The 18256-nt window shown below is 47.2% G+C and overlaps 1 protein-coding gene across 2 annotated transcripts in view; it reads right to left on the reverse strand.

The window, feature by feature from the left end:
* The window catches only part of SARNP (SAP domain containing ribonucleoprotein), an 852488-nt gene that overhangs the window by 275729 nt on the left and 558503 nt on the right, over nt 1-18256 (reverse strand). Inside the window, exon 9 of one of the 2 annotated variants that reach the window (XR_015309775.1) lies at nt 13308-15314. The exons of the other annotated variant lie outside the window; for it this stretch is intronic. The gene's annotated coding sequence lies outside the window, so the exon portion shown is untranslated. Of the gene's footprint in view, nt 1-13307; nt 15315-18256 lie in introns of those variants that run through there. 2 annotated transcript variants of the gene reach the window in all.

The following is an 18256-nucleotide window of genomic DNA, read 5'->3' on the forward strand; positions in this document are numbered from 1 at the left end:
GACGTCTTTTGAGACCTATGCAGCTGCAGCCCCTGGGCTAGGTAACTTCGGCATTTCGGTGCCCCAGCATAGCCTCACTATCCAAGGGTCAGAATCCACTTTCGTTTTCCTCCTACCAGGTCGGGTTCGCCCGAGAACACTAACTTTGCATTTACTAGCTACCATAGACTTTGTCCCGCATCACGCGTGAGAGTGCACACTCTGCACCAGAGTCCCCTGGGTCTCCTAGAAGTAATCTAACGATTCTATAGTCAAGTCCTAGCGATTCCAAAGCCTATTAGTACTGTACTTACCTGCTAGTAATTTCGCATTCCACTTTCAGAGTATATGGTTTTCCGTGCCCCTCGGGCATTTGTATATACTGTGCTAACTTAAGTATTTTCGTAAGAGTTTTGTTTTGTGCTTAGTACCCTGTCCTCATAAAGAGTACAGGGCTGTTGGGATTCTAATAAATACACTGTTTATTTTCATAACACTTGTGTGGTGTCCTTTCACTTGGTGTTCAAGGGGTATATGTGTGGTATAACAGCTGGCTTAACACGCCCTCTCGAGTCTTTAGCCTTAGACTGCTCGTATCCACGCTACTAGGATAGCTGGTCTATAAGGTTGACTTACAACCAATCATCAATAAGGGTTGCTGGACTGATACATAGTGTTCACTAGAATAGTGAGCACTGCATATCAGGCCACCTTCTCACAGTCGTTACCTGAGGGACAGACATTTCAATGCTCAGTTTCAGTGCTCCTCTTTGCAGGACATCCAGATACGTGCCAATGTCATCCACTGGGGAGGATCTGGACGTAGGACTGTCCGTCAACGTAGGGGAGTAGTCCCTCTTGGACGACCTGGTAGAAGAGGTAGATGAAGTAGACTAAGTTCATCGACGTCTACGGTGAGCACTGTGCCTCCGCTCCCGCGATCTTTTTGAACGCTCCTCCCTTCTAGGAGAGCGAGATCTGATCCGAGCTTCTGACCGAGGTCTTCTTCTGGGAGATCGAGATCTTCTGGGAGATCTGGTTGGCGTTCTCACAGGTGATTTGCGCCTGGGAGGACTACGCTTGTCCATCTCCTCTACCAGATTCTGAGAGGAGACCTGTGTTGTGGGCTGGCATATTCTTGCATACGTTTGGTAGCCCCAGAATTTCGCCAATGGTCCAAAGACTTGTACCATCTAGGTGACAGTCTGACTTGCTCAGCCGAAGGATCTGGCCGACGCTCAGGAGATCTGCGCACAGGACTTCTGGACCTTGAAGATTCAGTTGAGGAGCCAGAGGACCGGGAAGAGGAATGACGGGAAGCAGACTCCGTTACCATTATCACATCTGAATGCCTCGACGTCGAGCATTCTTCCCTCGCCGCCGAACGCCTTCGGGGAGTCAGTGGGTCAAACAATCTCGACTTCGAATGTCTATGTGAGGATCTATGGTCTCTCGACATCGAACGGCGATGACCAGCCGTCGACGGAGCTCTCTGCCTCAACGTCGAACGGCGATGCCCGGCCGTCGACGGAGCCCTCTCTCTCGACGTCGAACGACGATGTCCAGTCGTCGACGGAGGCTTCTCTCTCGACGTCGAACGACGATGTCCAGTCGTCGACAGAGCTCTCTGCCTCGACGTCGAACGGCGATGACCGGCCGTCGACGGAGCCCTCTCTCTCGACGTCGAACGACTATGTCCAGTCGTCGACGGAGCTCTCTGCCTCGACGTCGAACGGCGATGACCTGCCGTCGACGGAGCCCTCTCTCTCGACGTCGAACGACGATGTCCAGTCGTCGACGGAGGCTTCTCTCTCGACGTCGAACGACGATGTCCAGTCGTCGACAGAGCTCTCTGCCTCGACGTCGAACGGCGATGACCGGCCGTCGACGGAGCCCTCTCTCTCGACGTCGAACGACTATGTCCAGTCGTCGACGGAGCTCTCTGCCTCGACGTCGAACGGCGATGACCTGCCGTCGACGGAGCCCTCTCTCTCGACGTCGAGCGACTATGTCCAGTCGTCGACGGAGTCTTCGGTCTCGACGTCGAGTGCCTGTGCGACGATGGCAGAGGGGTATTGGGCACCCTCGACGACTAGCATCGACAAGACACTTACGGAAGCTGCGTCCTCGACGAGTTCCTGTCGACGGCGGAGGGGTCACACTTCGACGCCGGTCGTCGCCTGGATGACGACGGCGGAGGGGTGACCTCCCTCGACGCCGATCGCCGCCTGGTTGACGACGGCGGAGGGGCCTTTGATCTCGACACCGACCGTCGCCCGGTTGACGGCGGCGGAGTCACATCTCTAGATGCCTATCGTCGCCCGGTTGACGACGGCGGAGGGGGTCTCGACAATGGAATTGGATCCTTCGACGTAGTCGGCGTACCTGTTCTTTCCGACGGCGAGCCCGCCGTCGATGGCCTTTTTGACGCCAAACGATCCACCGGTGGTTCTTTCCTCAGCGCCAAGCCTGACGCGGAGGCTGAAGGGATGGAAGACCTGTGTTTTGAAGGTGTTTTAGTCTTCTTGGAACCCTTCTTCCCCGGAGACCTTCCTCTGGATGACCTATGAGCCAGGCCATAGATGCGAATTCTCTCCCTGTCTTTGAGAGTTCTTCCTGACAGGTGCTCGCAGTGAGGACAGGTGCCTGGATCATGTTCTTCAGGCAGACACAGGATACAAACATCGTGGTTGTCTGATTTTACTTTCTTGTTACCACAAGAAGGACACTTATCAAAAAGTGAAGGCATTTTCACTGAAAAAGCCCAGTAAACTGACTTAAACAAGACAGCTCCTTACTTGACAAGTTGAAAAATGTCAAAGTAAGTGAAAAAGGTTGTTCAAAGTGAGCAATTTTCTGTCAGAAAACAGAAAATTAGTGGAGCTGTGTAACCAGGATCCTTCCTGAAGGACCTGGAAAGAACAACTGGCCTAACTGTCACCCCATGGGCATGATGGGATACAGGGTGTCATGAGTGCCTTAAAGGCACAGTGTCAGTTTATTGCTATTCAGCTACAGGTTAGCTTTTCAGTCTTTTTAGACTGTGTTTGCAATGCAGCCTGGGAGCTTCCTATGCTTCCAGTGAGGTATGAGAATTTCTGCTGCTTTCTGAGCATTAAAACAGTTTCTAAACAATCTTTGGTGTGGTTTCTCATGTTTCTAATGCTTATTATTCATGTATGGTGGAAAATCTTCACAGCATATTTCAGCTCTGATGTTATATGGCTGCTATTGTATATATATGTATGTATATATATATATATATATATATATATATATATATATATATATATATATATATATATATATATATATATATATATATATATTTACAAAACGCAAAAACCCCAGACTTTTGGGTTTAAAGAAATGAGAGCATTCAAAGCCAATACGGCGTAGGTTCGCCAAGTCTTTTATTATTCAAAGACCTCCTCGGTAATCCGTTTACAAACGCGTTTCGGCGTTGCCGCCTTCGTCAGTGTAAACTGGCACTTTTTTCATGTTACATTAAAAAAAAAAATATATATATATATATTCTAATGCTTATGACTATTGATGAGGATCCCCTGGAAGAGAACCACCGATTCCCTGCAGCCGTGGAAGAAAGGCCTGTTGTGCCAGATGAATCGCCTTGAGTTCCAGGAGATTGGTATGGAGAAGGCGGTGCTGTGGCAACCAATATCCGCTTACATGCCAGTCCTGTAGCAGCGCGCCCCAGCCTTCCAGCGAGGCATCTGCCATCACTACCTGAGGAGCTGGATTGATTACGAAGGATAGGCCTTGGGATATATTTTCTTCCTTCGCCCACCACAAAGCGGCCTTTTTCATAGCCAGAGTGATCATCACCTTGTCGAAGGATCCGTCTACTTGTCGCCATTGCAGGTCGAGCTGCTCCTGAAGTGAACGCATCCGCAACCTGCAGTGAGGTATTAAAAGAATGCAAGAGGAAATTGTTCCTAGCAGGGATTTGTAACGGCAAACTGAAAGATATTTTCTTCCTCGCAACAGCTCAGCCATGGACATCAGTTTCTCTTGCCTTTCGAGGGATGGAGAAGCATTGTTGAGAGACGTGTCCAGGATGGCCCCTAGGAATCGTGCTTCCATGGACGGACAGGGAGAGGACTTCTCACTGTTGAGAGTCAGGCCCAGATTGATGAACAGACGCGTGCATGCATCGACTGTTTCTTCTGCTGCACGTCTGGTCAGGGCCTTCAGCAACCAATCGTCCAGGTAGGGGAAGATCTGAAAATGCTGCTTCCTGAGAAAGGCTGCCACCGGCGCCAGCACTTTGGTAAAGATCCTCGGAGCAAACCGAAGTCCAAAAGGTAGAACCTTGAACTGGAAGTGGCTCTTGGCTACTATAAACCGGAGAAACCTCCTGTGGGCTGGATGAATGGGTATGGGAAAATACGCATCCTCGAGATCAAGAGTGGTCGTAAAGTCCCCAGGGTTGAGGAGACATAAAATGTCCTGGAGAGACACCATCCGAAAGGAGGGTCTTATGAGATAGGTGTTCAGTTCCCTGAGATCTAAATGGGGCGCCACTCCTCAAGCGTCTTCTTGACCAGAAAGAATCTGGAGTAGAAACCCTCTCCCTCCTGAGAAAAGGAGTCCGGCTCTACAGCTCCCTTGAGGAGCATCTGATGAACTTCGAGCCGCAGAAGACGCAGATGTTTTGAAGGCATGGCGGCAGGGGGCTTGGAAGGTGGAAGATGAACAAACTCCCGCGTATGGCCACATTGAATGATGTTGAGTACCCAATGGTCTGATGTTATCCGTTGCCAGTTGTGGAGGTATTAAGATACCCTGCCACCCCACAGATATTGTCAAGGAGGGGGGTACCGCAGGAAGAGCCAGTACGCCGCTATTGTCGCTTAGGGGTGTCACGCCCCTGGCGATTTGGTTTCCCTTTAGAGTTAGACCTACAGAAGAACAATTGTTACCTGTAAACAGGTGGTTCTCCAGTATTGGTGTCTTTCATAGATTCACATGCTTGAATATTCCCCGTCGTCGAAGTGGGAGTCCCATGGTAAATAAATTAGCAATAATGCTAACAAATATATATATATATATAAATATATAAAGTATCATATAAGTAGTAAAACAGATAAAATATATACTGAAAAACCTTTACAAAGGTTACTACATAGGAATGCATTAGAGAGAAAAAAACTCATTTGCAACATATCAGTGTCATTATGTTAGTCCAAACTGCAGCCAATCAGGCTCAAGCACCCTCTAGAACCTTCTCCTCAGAAGCTCAAGCCCTCAGATTTTCGTAGCACTAGTAATAATAGCGCATGAGGAGAAAAGAGCCTCTGAGGGGAGGACGGGTGGGTCGCATGTGAATCTATGAAAGACACCAATACTGGAGAACCACCTGTTTACAGGTAAGTAACAATTGTTCTTCTCCAGTATTAGGGGTGTCTTTCATAGATTCACATGCTTGAATAGAATAGATAGCAGTAACCTCCTAGAGCTGAGATTGCAATATTTCCAAACAATTGAAGAACAATGTATATATATACAAGCAAGGCAATCTCAAGGATGGAGGAGGGAAAGAGGCTCACCTTCTTTGAAAAGATGTCGAAGCACTGCTTGCCCCACTGCGGTATCCGCTTCGTTGACAGCTTCCAAACAATAATGTCTGGTAAAGGTGTGCCTGCTGGACCATGTCGCTGCACGACAAATATGGTGTAGAGGCACTCCGGCAAACAATGCGACGGACGACGCCATCGCTCTCGTAGAATGTGCTCTCACTGGAGTAGGTAAAGGCCTGCCAGCCTGCTGATGGCAAAACGATATGGCTGAAGAGAGCCATCGTGTTATTGTCTGTTTAGTCAAAGAGTGTCCTTTGCGCAGTAGTTCATATGCTATAAATAGCTGATTGGATTTACGGAAAGGAGCTGTTCTAGAAATGTAGAATTTTAGACAACGTTTGATGTCTAAAGAATGTAGTCGCTGTTCCGCAGGGGATTTAGGATCCGGGAAAAAAGTCTTTAAGAAAACTGGCTCGTTCAAATGGAAGTCAGTAGGTACTTTTGGGAGAAAAGAAGGATTGGTACGGAGTGACACTCCATCAGGTTTGAACTGCAAATATGGAGGTTTGATGGTGAAAGCATGCAAGTCACTTACACGACGAGACGAAGTCAAAGCCAAAAGCAAAGCCACTTTCCAGGTTAGAAACTTGAGGTTTGAACGATGAATTGGCTCAAATGGAGGTTTCATAAGTTGAGATAACACCACGTTGAGGTGCCAAGCTGGAGGAGGGCGCCTTAACGGAGGGAACTTCCTGAAAAGTCCTTTAAAGAACTGTCTGATGATTCTGGATGAACAGAGAGACGTAGAGCCATCATGACGGTAGCGTGAGATGGCCGCCAAAAAGACTCTCAATGTGGCATGTGAAAGACCAGACTGAGCAAGACTTAAAAAGAACGGTAACAGTTGGTCTGGAGTGGAACTGATAGGGTGTACGTTGGATGCTGCGCACCAATGACAGAAGCGTTTCCACTTTAACCTATATGTTTTGATTGTTGATGGAGCTCTAGCTGACGCTAGAATGTCTCTACAGTCCTGAGGTATACTTAAAGAGGCAAATTCAATGAATCCAGGTTCCATGCCCACAATTTAAGCGTTGACGGGTCTGGGTGACAAACTTGTCCGCCGTCCATTGTCAGAAGGTCCGGACGTGGATGGAGACGAATGGGTTTGCATTGGGACATTAGAAGGAGTTCTGAAAACCACACCTGTCTGGGCCAACGTGGGGCGATTAAAATCAAGCGGCAGGGTTGCCTGCGCATCTTCCACAACGTTCTTGGCACCAATGGGAGTGGTGGAAACGCATAGGCAAATAGGCCGGTCCAATCCATGAGTAGGGCATTGCCGCTGGATTCCGGATGTGGATGCCAACTGGCGAAAGTCTGGCATTTCCGATTCACTGGAGTTGCAAAGAGGTCCATCTTGGGATGACCCCATTTGTGGAACCCGAAGTCCTGAGTCGGCTGGTGTAACTCCCATTCGTGAGTGGATGACGCAGACCTGCTTAGGGAATCTGCCAGGATGTTTGACGCTCCCGGCAAATGGACTGCTGTCAAAGAAATGTGGTGACGAAGTGCCCATTCCCAAATCCTTTGGGCAAGACAAGACAGGGGCTGAGATTTTGTGCCTCCCTGTTTGTTCATGTAGTGCATGCTGGTGGTGTTGTCTGTTTGAACCAGCACCGATTCTCCGTGCACCACTGGTAAGAAAGCCTTTAGCGCTAGGAAGATCGCCAGCAATTCCAGCCTGTTGATATGCCAGGTTTTCTGAGTCGCCGTCCACTTTCCTTTGATGGAAAGGTCCAGGAGATGGGCTCCCCATCCGTCCATGGACGCATCCGTGGTCAATGTCAGATCTGGAGTCTGGGTAAGGAAAGAGACCCCTTGGTTCAGATTGGTCCGTTGCTCCCACCAGAGCAGACTGGTCTTCATGCCAGCTGTGACTGTCACTTGGTCGTTGAACGACCCCGGTCGCCATTGTAGGTCCAATTCCTCCTGAATAGGACGGGTACGTAACCTGCAATTCGGGATCAGTGCGATACAAGATGATGCCATCCCCAGAAATGATTTTAACATTCGCACTGAAACTGACTTTCTTGATCTGATGGTGGAGACCAGATGAACTATCTTCTGTCTCCGCTCGGTGGAGATGAACGCTTTTGACACGTCCGTGTCTATCACCGCCCCGAGGAATGTCCTGCTTCGCAGAGGTGTGAAATGTGACTTCTTTACATTGATGGTCAACCCTAGAGAGTTGAAGAGGATGAGGCACAAACGTGTGTCGTGATGCAGCTGACTTGCGGATTGGGATTTCAAAAGACAATCGTCCAGGTAAGGAAATATTTGGATTCGCTGAAGACGCAGATAAGCCATGACCGGGGCCAGAACCTTCGTGAACACACGAGGAGCTGATCTGAGGCCAAACGGTAGGACTTTGAACTGATAGTGATTGTGTCCTACTTTGAATCTCAAGTACTTTCGATGTTGAGGAATGATTGGTACATGAAAATAGGCGTCTTGCCGGTCTATTGTCGTCAAAAAATCTCCGCTGAAGAGAAACCGCAAGACTTCTGACAACGTTAACATGCGGAAGGACTGTTGTTTCAGGAAGAGGTTGAGATACCTCAGATCCATAATGGGACGCCACTCCCCCGTCTTCTTTAGAATGAGGAAGAACCTCGAATAGAAGCCTTTCTCCCGCTGAGATACAGGAACCACTTCGACTGCACCCTTCGTTAATAATAGTTGAACTTGATGTTGTAGTTCTTCTAGATGGGGAGGTGGCGGACCCGAAGGCGGAGATGGAGGAGGAAACTCTGTGAATTCCAAGGCGTGACCCTTGCGCACAATGTCCAACACCCATTGGTCCGATGTTATTTGAGACCACTGAGAGTAGAACTGCGAGATTCGACCTCCAACATCCTGTTGAACTGGCAAGTCATTGTCGTTTGTTGGCGTTGTTGGCACCTCTGTAATTGGACTTCCCTCTATAGGGTCTGGATTGTTGTTGACGAGCAGACTGTTGATTTGAGTACCGTTGGTTTCCCTGATTGTACTGGCGGTACTGTGACTGTCCTCCTCTGGAAAAATTGGACGAGGTGCCCCGCCCCCGTGCTGCACGAAAGGGCTGTTTCTTAAATTGTAAGGATCCAAGCGACTTTGCCGTGTCGGTATCCTTCTTTATGGTTTCCAAAGAAGCATCGATTTGGGAACCGAACAAAGATTCGCCATCATACGGCATGTCAATTATCATTGACTGGACCTCTTGCCTGAAAGAAGTAGACTTTAACCATCCCTGGCGTCGGAGCGCCGCCGCACTGGCAAGGATACGGAATGCAGTATTCGCCACATCCACAGCACAGTCTATAATCTCCTCCGAAGCTCTTTGACCATCTTGAAGGACCTGGAGCGCTTCCGCTTTGGATGACTCTGGAAGCTGCGCAAGAAAGATGGACATGTCTGACCACATTTGTCGGTCGAAACGACCCAAAATTGCGAGAGCATTCGCAGCACGGGCTGAAGTTGAAGCCATGGACGAAAATGTCTTTCCGATTGCATCCAATCGGCGACCCTCTCTATCGGGAGGGGAAGTGACAGGCGCTGTAGGATTACGTGCACGACATTGTGCTTGCTGAGTTACCACTGAGTCTGGCTTTGGATGAGAGAGCAGACAAGCAGGCGAGCCAGTTGGAGCCTTGTACTTTTTCTCCAATCTAGGTATTTGGGCCGGTAAGGAGTTAGGAGCCTTCATAATCTTTTGCCCTTCCTTCCAAATAAATTCAATAATTGGTATTGTATGCACCTGCTTATAAGGCTGATTTTTGAAATCATACAGAAAACAGTCTTCGTCACGCTGGACCCTTGACAACTTGAAGCGGTCCGCCGCTTTGTCCATAAGCTTATGAAAACTAGCGATGTCCACAGGAGGTGAATCACTTGAAGTGCCCTGTTGTGGCGAGGGTGTTTGAACCCGATAGTTATCAAATTCCACCAAATAAGGATCCTGCTCACCATCTGAATCCTGACAAACTTCACCTTCCTCTCTCTCTGGCTCTGAGTCAGTGTCCGTAAGTGGATTAGTAGACAGAGGAGCACTCAAATGTACTGACGGAGCCGACTGTCTAGGAGGTGTTTGTAGAGGTTGATGCGAAAGTGCTACATCAACAGATTCATGAACGGGAGTACCCTGGGGGGTAGGCGGAAAACGTCTATTATAATCGTCCAACATGTGTTGGAGGTTAGAGAAAAGTGTCCTTGGAATAGACGTCATTGGAATTTGCACGCATTGGTCTTCGTGCTGATCTACCTGCTCAACCTCTTCTTCTTCTTCAGAAGTAGTGTCCTGGCATTTAATGATTAAATCGGATGGACTCCGGGCATCCCCATAAATAGTGTCATCCGGAACTGACTCAGTCTCATGGTCAGACACGAACAAGTGAAGTGGTGGTTGTAGAGCAGGGGATTGAAAGTGGAAAGCGGAATCTTCCTCCTTATTGAATGAGGACTGTACAGCAGAAACTGAAGTGTCCAAGGGCACTAAAGGCATGTTGGCGTAGGATGAAGAACTGGAAGTTGCTGTCAACGCAGAGCCCTGCGTAGATGATGACGATATTGAAGCAGTCGCCGTAGACGGTGAGTCTATAGGCGCCTCCGTGGACCTAGAAGGCTTAGGCACTACTGTCGCTGGTTTGCTCATCGACGAGCCCGTCGATGATGCTGTGGTCGACGATGTAGTAGACGTCGTCTGGGCCGTCGACGGTGACTGTGTTGTAGGCGGCATCCTAGACATCGACGGCGCCTTCGTCGACGGAATCTTGGTCGACGGAATCTTGGTCGACGGAATCTTGGTCGACGGAATCTTGGTCGACGGAATCTTGGTCGACGGAATCTTCGTCGACGGAATCTTCGGCGACGGGAGCTTCGTCGTCACCGTCGACGGGAGCTTCGTCGACGAGGCCTTCGTCGACGATGGGATTGACGACGATGGTTTCTTCATCGACGATGGCTTCTTCGTCGACGATATGATAGGGATCGTCGACGAGATTGAAGAAACAGAGGCTTTCGTCGACGAGAGAGCCGTCGTCGAGATTCTCGTCGACGATGACGACGCCGATGTCGTCGTGACTGTAGTTGTAGACGAAGCCACAGCAGCCAATCTCGTCGTCGGAGTGGTCGTCGACGAGCCCAGCGACGACCGCGCTGTTAAAAGTGTAACCACTTTAATAGAAGCTGGAAAAGACGCCTGAGAGCCAGATCTCGTGGGCGTAGTTATAACAGGCACAGAAGCAGTAGGTGGCACTGCAGCCACAGTCAAAGCCAGCTTTCTTTTCTTCAGGAAAGGAGATGGTAACTCCTGAACACTGCCACGCTTAGAAGCCACAGAAGAAGGAGCTGACTGAAGGCTTTCTGCGTCAGAAACAACCGCGTCCTTATCTTGAAGGCGCTTAAGCCATAATAGGAGGCGACCCTCCCTGTCCTTAAGGGTTTTATGATTGAAAGTTCTACATAACCTACAATCAACCACTTTGTGATCAGGGTACAGGCAGTAAATGCACTTGTCATGAGGGTCCTTTTCAAATAAACGCAATTTCCCACAGGAGGAACAAGGTCTAAATAAAGACTTCTTACTTGACATCTTTGTGAAAAAACTGAGAAGAGTAGATAATTGGAAAAGAACTGAGCAGAGCTCAGGGAGACTCCCTTCACACGACGTGCGGTAGAAAATCTGAGGGCTTGAGCTTCTGAGGAGAAGGTTCTAGAGGGTGCTTGAGCCTGATTGGCTGCAGTTTGGACTAACATAATGACACTGATATGTTGCAAATTAGTTTTTTTCTCTCTAATGCATTCCTATGTAGTAACCTTTGTAAAGGTTTTTCAGTATATATTTTATCTGTTTTACTACTTATATGATACTTTATATATTTATATATATATATATATATTCGTTAGCATTATTGCTATTTTATTTACCGTGGGACTCCCACTTCGACGACGGGGAATATTCAAGCATGTGAATCTATAAAAGACACCCCTAATACTGGAGAAAGAAGAGGTCTGGCCTCGTCTTTGATGGTAAGATGGATGATGAGACGGAGGCGTTGAACTGTCAGAAGGATATCGTTGCTGCTGGTATGAACCCCTGTAGGTTGTAGTACTACTTCCTCTGGCTCCACGGAAAGGAACATTTTGATATTGTAGGGTTCCCAAGGATCTTGCTGTTTCCGTATCCTTTTTGATGTATTGGAGGACATCATTAATATGTTTACCAAATAATTAGGCTATCTGGTTTTAGGTTTAAACCTATAATAACTGATAAAACCCCACTGAAAGGAAAATAGCCATCACCGGTGTAAACAAATAAACACTGAAAAAACACCATTGCAATCACAAACTAAGTGCCATTCAAAGAAAGGAAAAGGTGAGTGAAAGACATTTTTATTTCTTCCTGAAGGAGCCAATACATTATTCTGCTTAAGTTTTGTTGTTTACTAATGTCACTAAAACATCGTCTTGTCTTCCTTCTTTTTTCATGTTTGTGGTCTTTGGTCTAAAGATCCAGTGTTCAGAGGCATGTTTTAGGTCTTGTTTAGTTATTTTATAAACTGTAGAGAATCTGGAAATATCAAAATCATATTTGATATTTTTGCTCATTTGATTTCACTGATGGGTAAAACGGCTGGTTTCATAAGAATATTTCCTAATATGTACCGTCACATTTACCCACAGACAAGGAATGGGTGAAATCCTTTGATACATCATCCTTCTTTGCTAGTGAGTCAGTATTGATTGTAGAGTGAATTGCCAAACACCTCAAGCTTTAAACATTCAATGCAAGATGTAGTGACAGGTATATTTGAAAAGAATGTTGTCACAAAGCATCTGAGATAATGGTGAAAACATGACACCAGACATTAGACAAACATGGAACGTAGTGTCAATTGGAATGCTGTTGAAAAAAGTTCCTACCAAGTTCAATAAAGATTGGAATGATAGTTTGTATTTGCGGTAATTCAGCTACGTATGTGAAAAAGTTGTATGATGGTCTGTCAAAATCGTTAATGAAGAATGCTGTTGACTTTGTAGTCCAATCTGGTGCAGTAAACATTTATTTGGACCTCATATAGCATGTGCACACGCTATCTATACACATGCACTATCAGTGCAGAAAGTAAGCAATAATTAAAATTAAATTAAAATTCCATAAACACCGGAAAAACACTGTTTCTGTTGTTTTTAATGGCACGAAAATGTGTAACCACTGTTTTTTTAGGGTTTTGAAAAAACTGAAAAAACCCCACCAGAATTTACCAAAAATAGAAACTGAAAACAGGAAAGCCTACAAATAATGCATCCCCATCAAACGGAAGATCCAAGATTTTGTTTTGTACCTCAGGCCGGAACCATGCCGCCCTTAGCCAGCCTTGGGGATGAAGAACAGCTGCGCCTGCTAGCGAGCGGAAAGCAGTCGTGGCAATGTCCATTGCGCAGTTGATAATCTCAGCTGATGTAACCTCTCCCTTCTGCAAGATTTTCTTTGCTTCCACCTTGGACTCCTGAGGCAGCTGGTCTAGATATGGTGAGAGGTCACACCACATCTGACGACCATACCTGCCAAGTATCGCCAACACATTTGCCGCTCTAATCAAAAGACTTGCCATCAAGGAAAATATTGTACCAGCATTATCCAGGCGTCTGCCTTCCTTATCAAGAGTAGTAAGGGGCGCAGAAGGGTTGCATGATTTTCTCTGAGCTGCCTGTGATATCACTGAATCCGGCTTCAGTTGACCTGTTAAGGATGCTGGACTGTCGTCAGGGGCCTTGTATTTTTTCTCCAGACGCAGCAAGACTGGAATGACAGCAGTTTCTTTTTTTGTAATTGTTTTTTATTGCTATTTTATGTATACCGAGCCTCCCATCTCGACGACGGGGAATGATTTAAGCATGGGAATCTATGAAAGTTCCAATACTGGAGTAACATTACATTGCAACACATTTTCTCTATCCCACTTTTCCAAGACTAGAGTTTAGATTTTTCATAGAGATCACACCTACTATAGTTTTTCCTGAAAACAGTGATTTAAGTGAACCACACTCTTCCGTCCGATGGAAAATCAGATATGAATAAGTCTGTCTCAACAACTATTTTCTATGCGTCATATAATCGAAGTATGGAAAAGTGAATACACTGGGTAGAAATCATCAAGCTCATCAACAATGGTTATGAAAGCAGCTTCCCAATCCATATGCCAAGACACTGGGGTTTCTCAGATAAACTGGCTGGCCACACAGAAGAACTTGATAATGGCACACAGAAAGCGATCAGAAAAGTCCCTAATTGCATTTCACCGAACTGCGCTCTTTTACAGAACTCTCCAAAAGGTATGAAACTCCATCAGCTTGTCTAAGATACATATGGGCTTGCCCTTGACGATAATGGTACGAAGATCTGCCAGAATATACTTTGCTGCTGCTTCTTTAGATTCCAAATCTGTTCATCCAACAGAGAAATAGTTCTCAGTTGATACCTTCCTTTTACCGTTAACCTTAACAGCTTGGGTCAAGGGCATATGTGTTCCTTTCTTCGATCTAATTGCCGTGGAGACAAGAGATCAGGCAAAGGTTAGATAATGTTGGGGAGGGAAGCTCTTCCCTCATTTGTTACGCCCTGGCAGACCCTCTACCTTTAAGCTCAGTTCCCCCCAGATACGAATAGCTGTTTTCTAATTCATACCACTCCACTGCTCAGGCTTGAGTTTGTTCTAGAAGTTGCTTGTTCTATTTTTTAAGTAAACTTATTGGAGCAGAGTTATTTTGTCATACCCTAATGCAACACTACCAACCACTCACGTGAAAGACTCGGACGAAATGTATATTTAATATTAGACGATTGTTATATTGCGATTTGAGGACGCCATTGAAATGTAGTACAGTGATAAACATGTGAGCCATTGATCAGAGCTCTCCTGAGACGATATAGTTTGTAGGAATATGTTGATTTAATAGAGGGTTGATGTCTCTACATTTAATCAATGCTTGTGTATGGAAATGTTATATTAAGGCATGGCAATAAAAATAAGTTGGAAAAAAACCTTTAGAGCTTGGGCTCTGAAAATATACCTCATCTTGAATTTGCAGATTAAGATTCTGCTAATATAAGCACTGCCAAACTGACTTAATTATGAAGATCTACAAAGTGGAACATACGTAGGTATTTAGCCTTGAAATGGAAAATCCATTCTCTATTGGTTCTAGTAAAACCTAGTCCTTTCCTCTCTGGTACTGGATTTATTTTGTCTTCTCCTGTAAATACTTTTAGCCATACAGCTTACCTTACCAGGATAGGATAACCTTTCATTATTGTCCCCATAATGTGTCGTATTCAGGCCCAAGCGCACCTTTGCCTCCCTATTTGGGATCCAGGTGTCAATAACATTTAGTCTGGTCTTCCATAATGTACAGTCAAATTGAACTCATGGCACCTTTTTATCGTATCACCACATTATTACACTTTTGAAGATGGCCCTTAGAGGGTCCATTACCTCTGCTGGATTATAGACAAACTGAGGACACCTTCTTCAAAGGAGCGACACATTTTTCATAGATATGATATCATTATGTGCACTGTTCATTCTTTTATATGATATTGGATTTGCATTTCAATTTAATAATTTGCACCCCAGTATCTGATCTGCAGAAGAGACGGTATATACATTTGACACCCCATAGAGAAGTTTAGTATTTTATGGAGCAAGCAAAATCATTCTGAAAGTTTGAGGGTTGTTTTATCGCCTATGGGTCCTGTGAGAAGGTGGCCTGATATGCAGTGCTCACTATTCTAGTGAACACTATGTATCAGTCCAGCAACCCTTATTGATGATTGGTTGTAAGTCAACCTTATAGACCAGCTATCCTAGTAGCGTGGATACGAGCAGTCTAAGGCTAAAGACTCGAGAGGGCGCGTTAAGCCAGCTGTTTACCACACATATACCCCTTGAATACCAAGTGAAAGGACACCACACAAGTGTTATGAAAATAAACAGTTATTTATTTAAAGATCACAACAGCCCTGTACTCTTTATGAGGACAGGGTACTAAGCACAAACCAAAACTCTTACAAAAATACTTAAGTTAGCACAGTATATACAAATGCCCGAGGGGCACGGAAAACCATATACTCTGAAAGTGGAATGCGAAATTCCTAGCAGGTAAGTACAGTACTAATAGCTTTTGGAATCGCTAGGACTTGACTAGGGAATCGTTAGATTATGTCTAGGAGGCCTAGGGGACTCGGGTGCAGTGTGTGCACTCTCACGCGAGATGCGGGACAAAAGTCTATGGTAGCTAGGAATTAGAAAGTTAGTGTTCTCGGGCGAACCCGACCTGGTAGGGAGAAAACGAAAGTAGATTCTGACCCTTGGATAGTGAGGCTATGCTGGGGCACCGAAATGCCGAAGTTACCTAGCCCAGGGGCTGCAGCTGCATAGGTCTGAAAAGACGTCGGGAATCCTCGTAGACGGACCAGGAGCCGGAAGAAAAGATGCTGGCCGGTGACCAGTGAAGAAAGTTCAGTCGGATCCAAGCCTGGATCTTGAAGATAGATGACACCTGAAAGCAGAGGGGACCAAGTTCGAGACTACTAGCCAGTAGTCAGTGGGCACCAGGAGGGCACCGGATGGTAGCCACCTCGACTAGGTGAGTGGGTGACGCTTGACTCGAAGATCTCACGGACCAGGAGGCGTTGTCGGCGACCAGGATGGAGGATCGAGCTGTCCCACGAAGATAGAAGCTGTCGGCGTCGCTGGACCCAGGATTGGGCAACAAAGCCTTGGCAAATTCAAGCCCACGCGGTGGACCTAAAATGGCGTCTGGAGTGGACCAGGAGGGTCCGGGGTGCCTCTCTTGAAGAAGGAAGCAAAGGCCAGCCTGGAGCAACCAGACCAGCAGTCGTGAAGTCGTTGGGCGTCGTTCAGAGGGCCACAAGCCAGCCGGCTAGTAGCCAAACAACGCGGTGCACAGCAAACAGCAGAAGGGCCCCACGCAGATCGTGGAGATGCAGGGGGGCTGATCTTGGGTGCTGGAGCTGCGCAGGGTCGGGGCTTCTCGGACCCCAAAGCACTCACCAGTGGAGGACACGGTGGGCTTGCAGTAAAGATGTCGTGCAGTCTTGGCGATCGTCGGTCCCTTGAGGTCTCGTCGCACTCACGGTTCTCAGCTGGGCTGTAGAGGTGAGTAGAGGTCAGAGGTGCCAGGGAAGCCGGGTCTCGTCGAGCTGGGTCGTCGGATTCGTGATGAAGGACTTGCAGCAGACCGCAGTGTTCTTTAGGATGGTGCCTGCGGATGCAGGGTGACTACTCCTTAGCCACAAGGGAGAATCTTGAAGAAGAAATCGTGAAGTCCTTTCGAAGAAAGTGGTATCTTGATTCCAAAGATGATCTAATTTTAACAGGGGGCCCGCTCCCATCTTTATACTAAAAAAGGGGGCTGACCCGGTGACTAGGTCCTGCCTATGGGTGGGACTAGGTGGGGGGTGGTTACACCCCTCAGCCATGCCGGACTTCCCCAGGCCAGGGGCTGGTGTGCCCCTGGAACTGGTTCAGACCGGCCTATGCGTAGTGAGCACCGGGGTGCCACTCAGCAGTCACCTTCCTGTAAAGCCCTGCCTACCCAGGATACACAAAACCATGTCTGGGACGGTGCTAGCACCGCCCCTGACAGGAAACCCTTTGTCCAGGCTCCCCTCGCTGGAAGGACTCCCAGCTGCAGGGGGTCAGACTCGTGTCTGTGGTGGCAGCATCCATTTTGTGGAGCTGAGGCTTCAGTTAACTTTAACCGGGGTTCACAGTTACATACATGTCGTGTCCCTCTAGAAGGGTGGAATGCTAACCCCGTCGCCAGAATTGGCGAGGGGTTAGTATTCCAATTCGTATGACACCTTACTCGACATGTTTTGATAAAGCAATACCAAAGATAGCATTTAACCGCGAGGATTATAATGCACTTAAGAGTATATGGTATGCGATATCATGGAACAGCTATTAGGACTTGATTCCGCAAGCTGCAGACAGGCTCAGCTCATGCCAGAGCACCATCTCACACGATTCCAAGCACTCTGCCTTCAGGATTGTCAAGGCCTGCCATAGGAGTGACTGATAGGAATCTGTGTGTCCATTTTAGGGTTAGGTATAGGTATACTACACCTACAGCAAAGGGTGATTACACGACTTTGCCCCAGCTGTCATGCAGCCAGTTGTGTCAAATTTAGGAGGCCAGCCAGGGGTGGCACAATACGTGCTGCAGCCCCTGGCAGCCCTGGGTACACCTATGCCCTGAGTTACAGGGTCTGATAAGGTGGCCCAGTACCAATTGGTAGATGCACCTAGGGTACATGAGGTAATTTAGAAAGAGAACAGCCAGGCTGTGGGTCTGATTGGCAGGCCCACAGCCAGAGAAAGTCGTAAACCAGTGAAACAAAAGCAAAAAAATCTGGGTGATCATAGGATTGCAGACCCTACTCTCCTACATGACCCCCCCCCAAACTTTGGGACAATAAGCTAACCTTGACCAGGTGAGTCTTCTTGTTCTAAGTGGAAATATCTGGAGAGCCCATCGGCATTGCCATGATCAGTACCAGGTCTATGTTCCACTGTAAAGTCCATCCCCTGTAGGGAAATGGACCACCTAAGCAGTTTGGGGTTTTCACCCTTCATCTGATTTAGCCACAAGAGGGGCTTATGGTCGGT

This window comes from Lissotriton vulgaris, chromosome 1_1 (assembly GCF_964263255.1).
Source record: "Lissotriton vulgaris chromosome 1_1, aLisVul1.2, whole genome shotgun sequence".
Lineage (NCBI taxonomy): Eukaryota > Metazoa > Chordata > Amphibia > Caudata > Salamandridae > Lissotriton > Lissotriton vulgaris.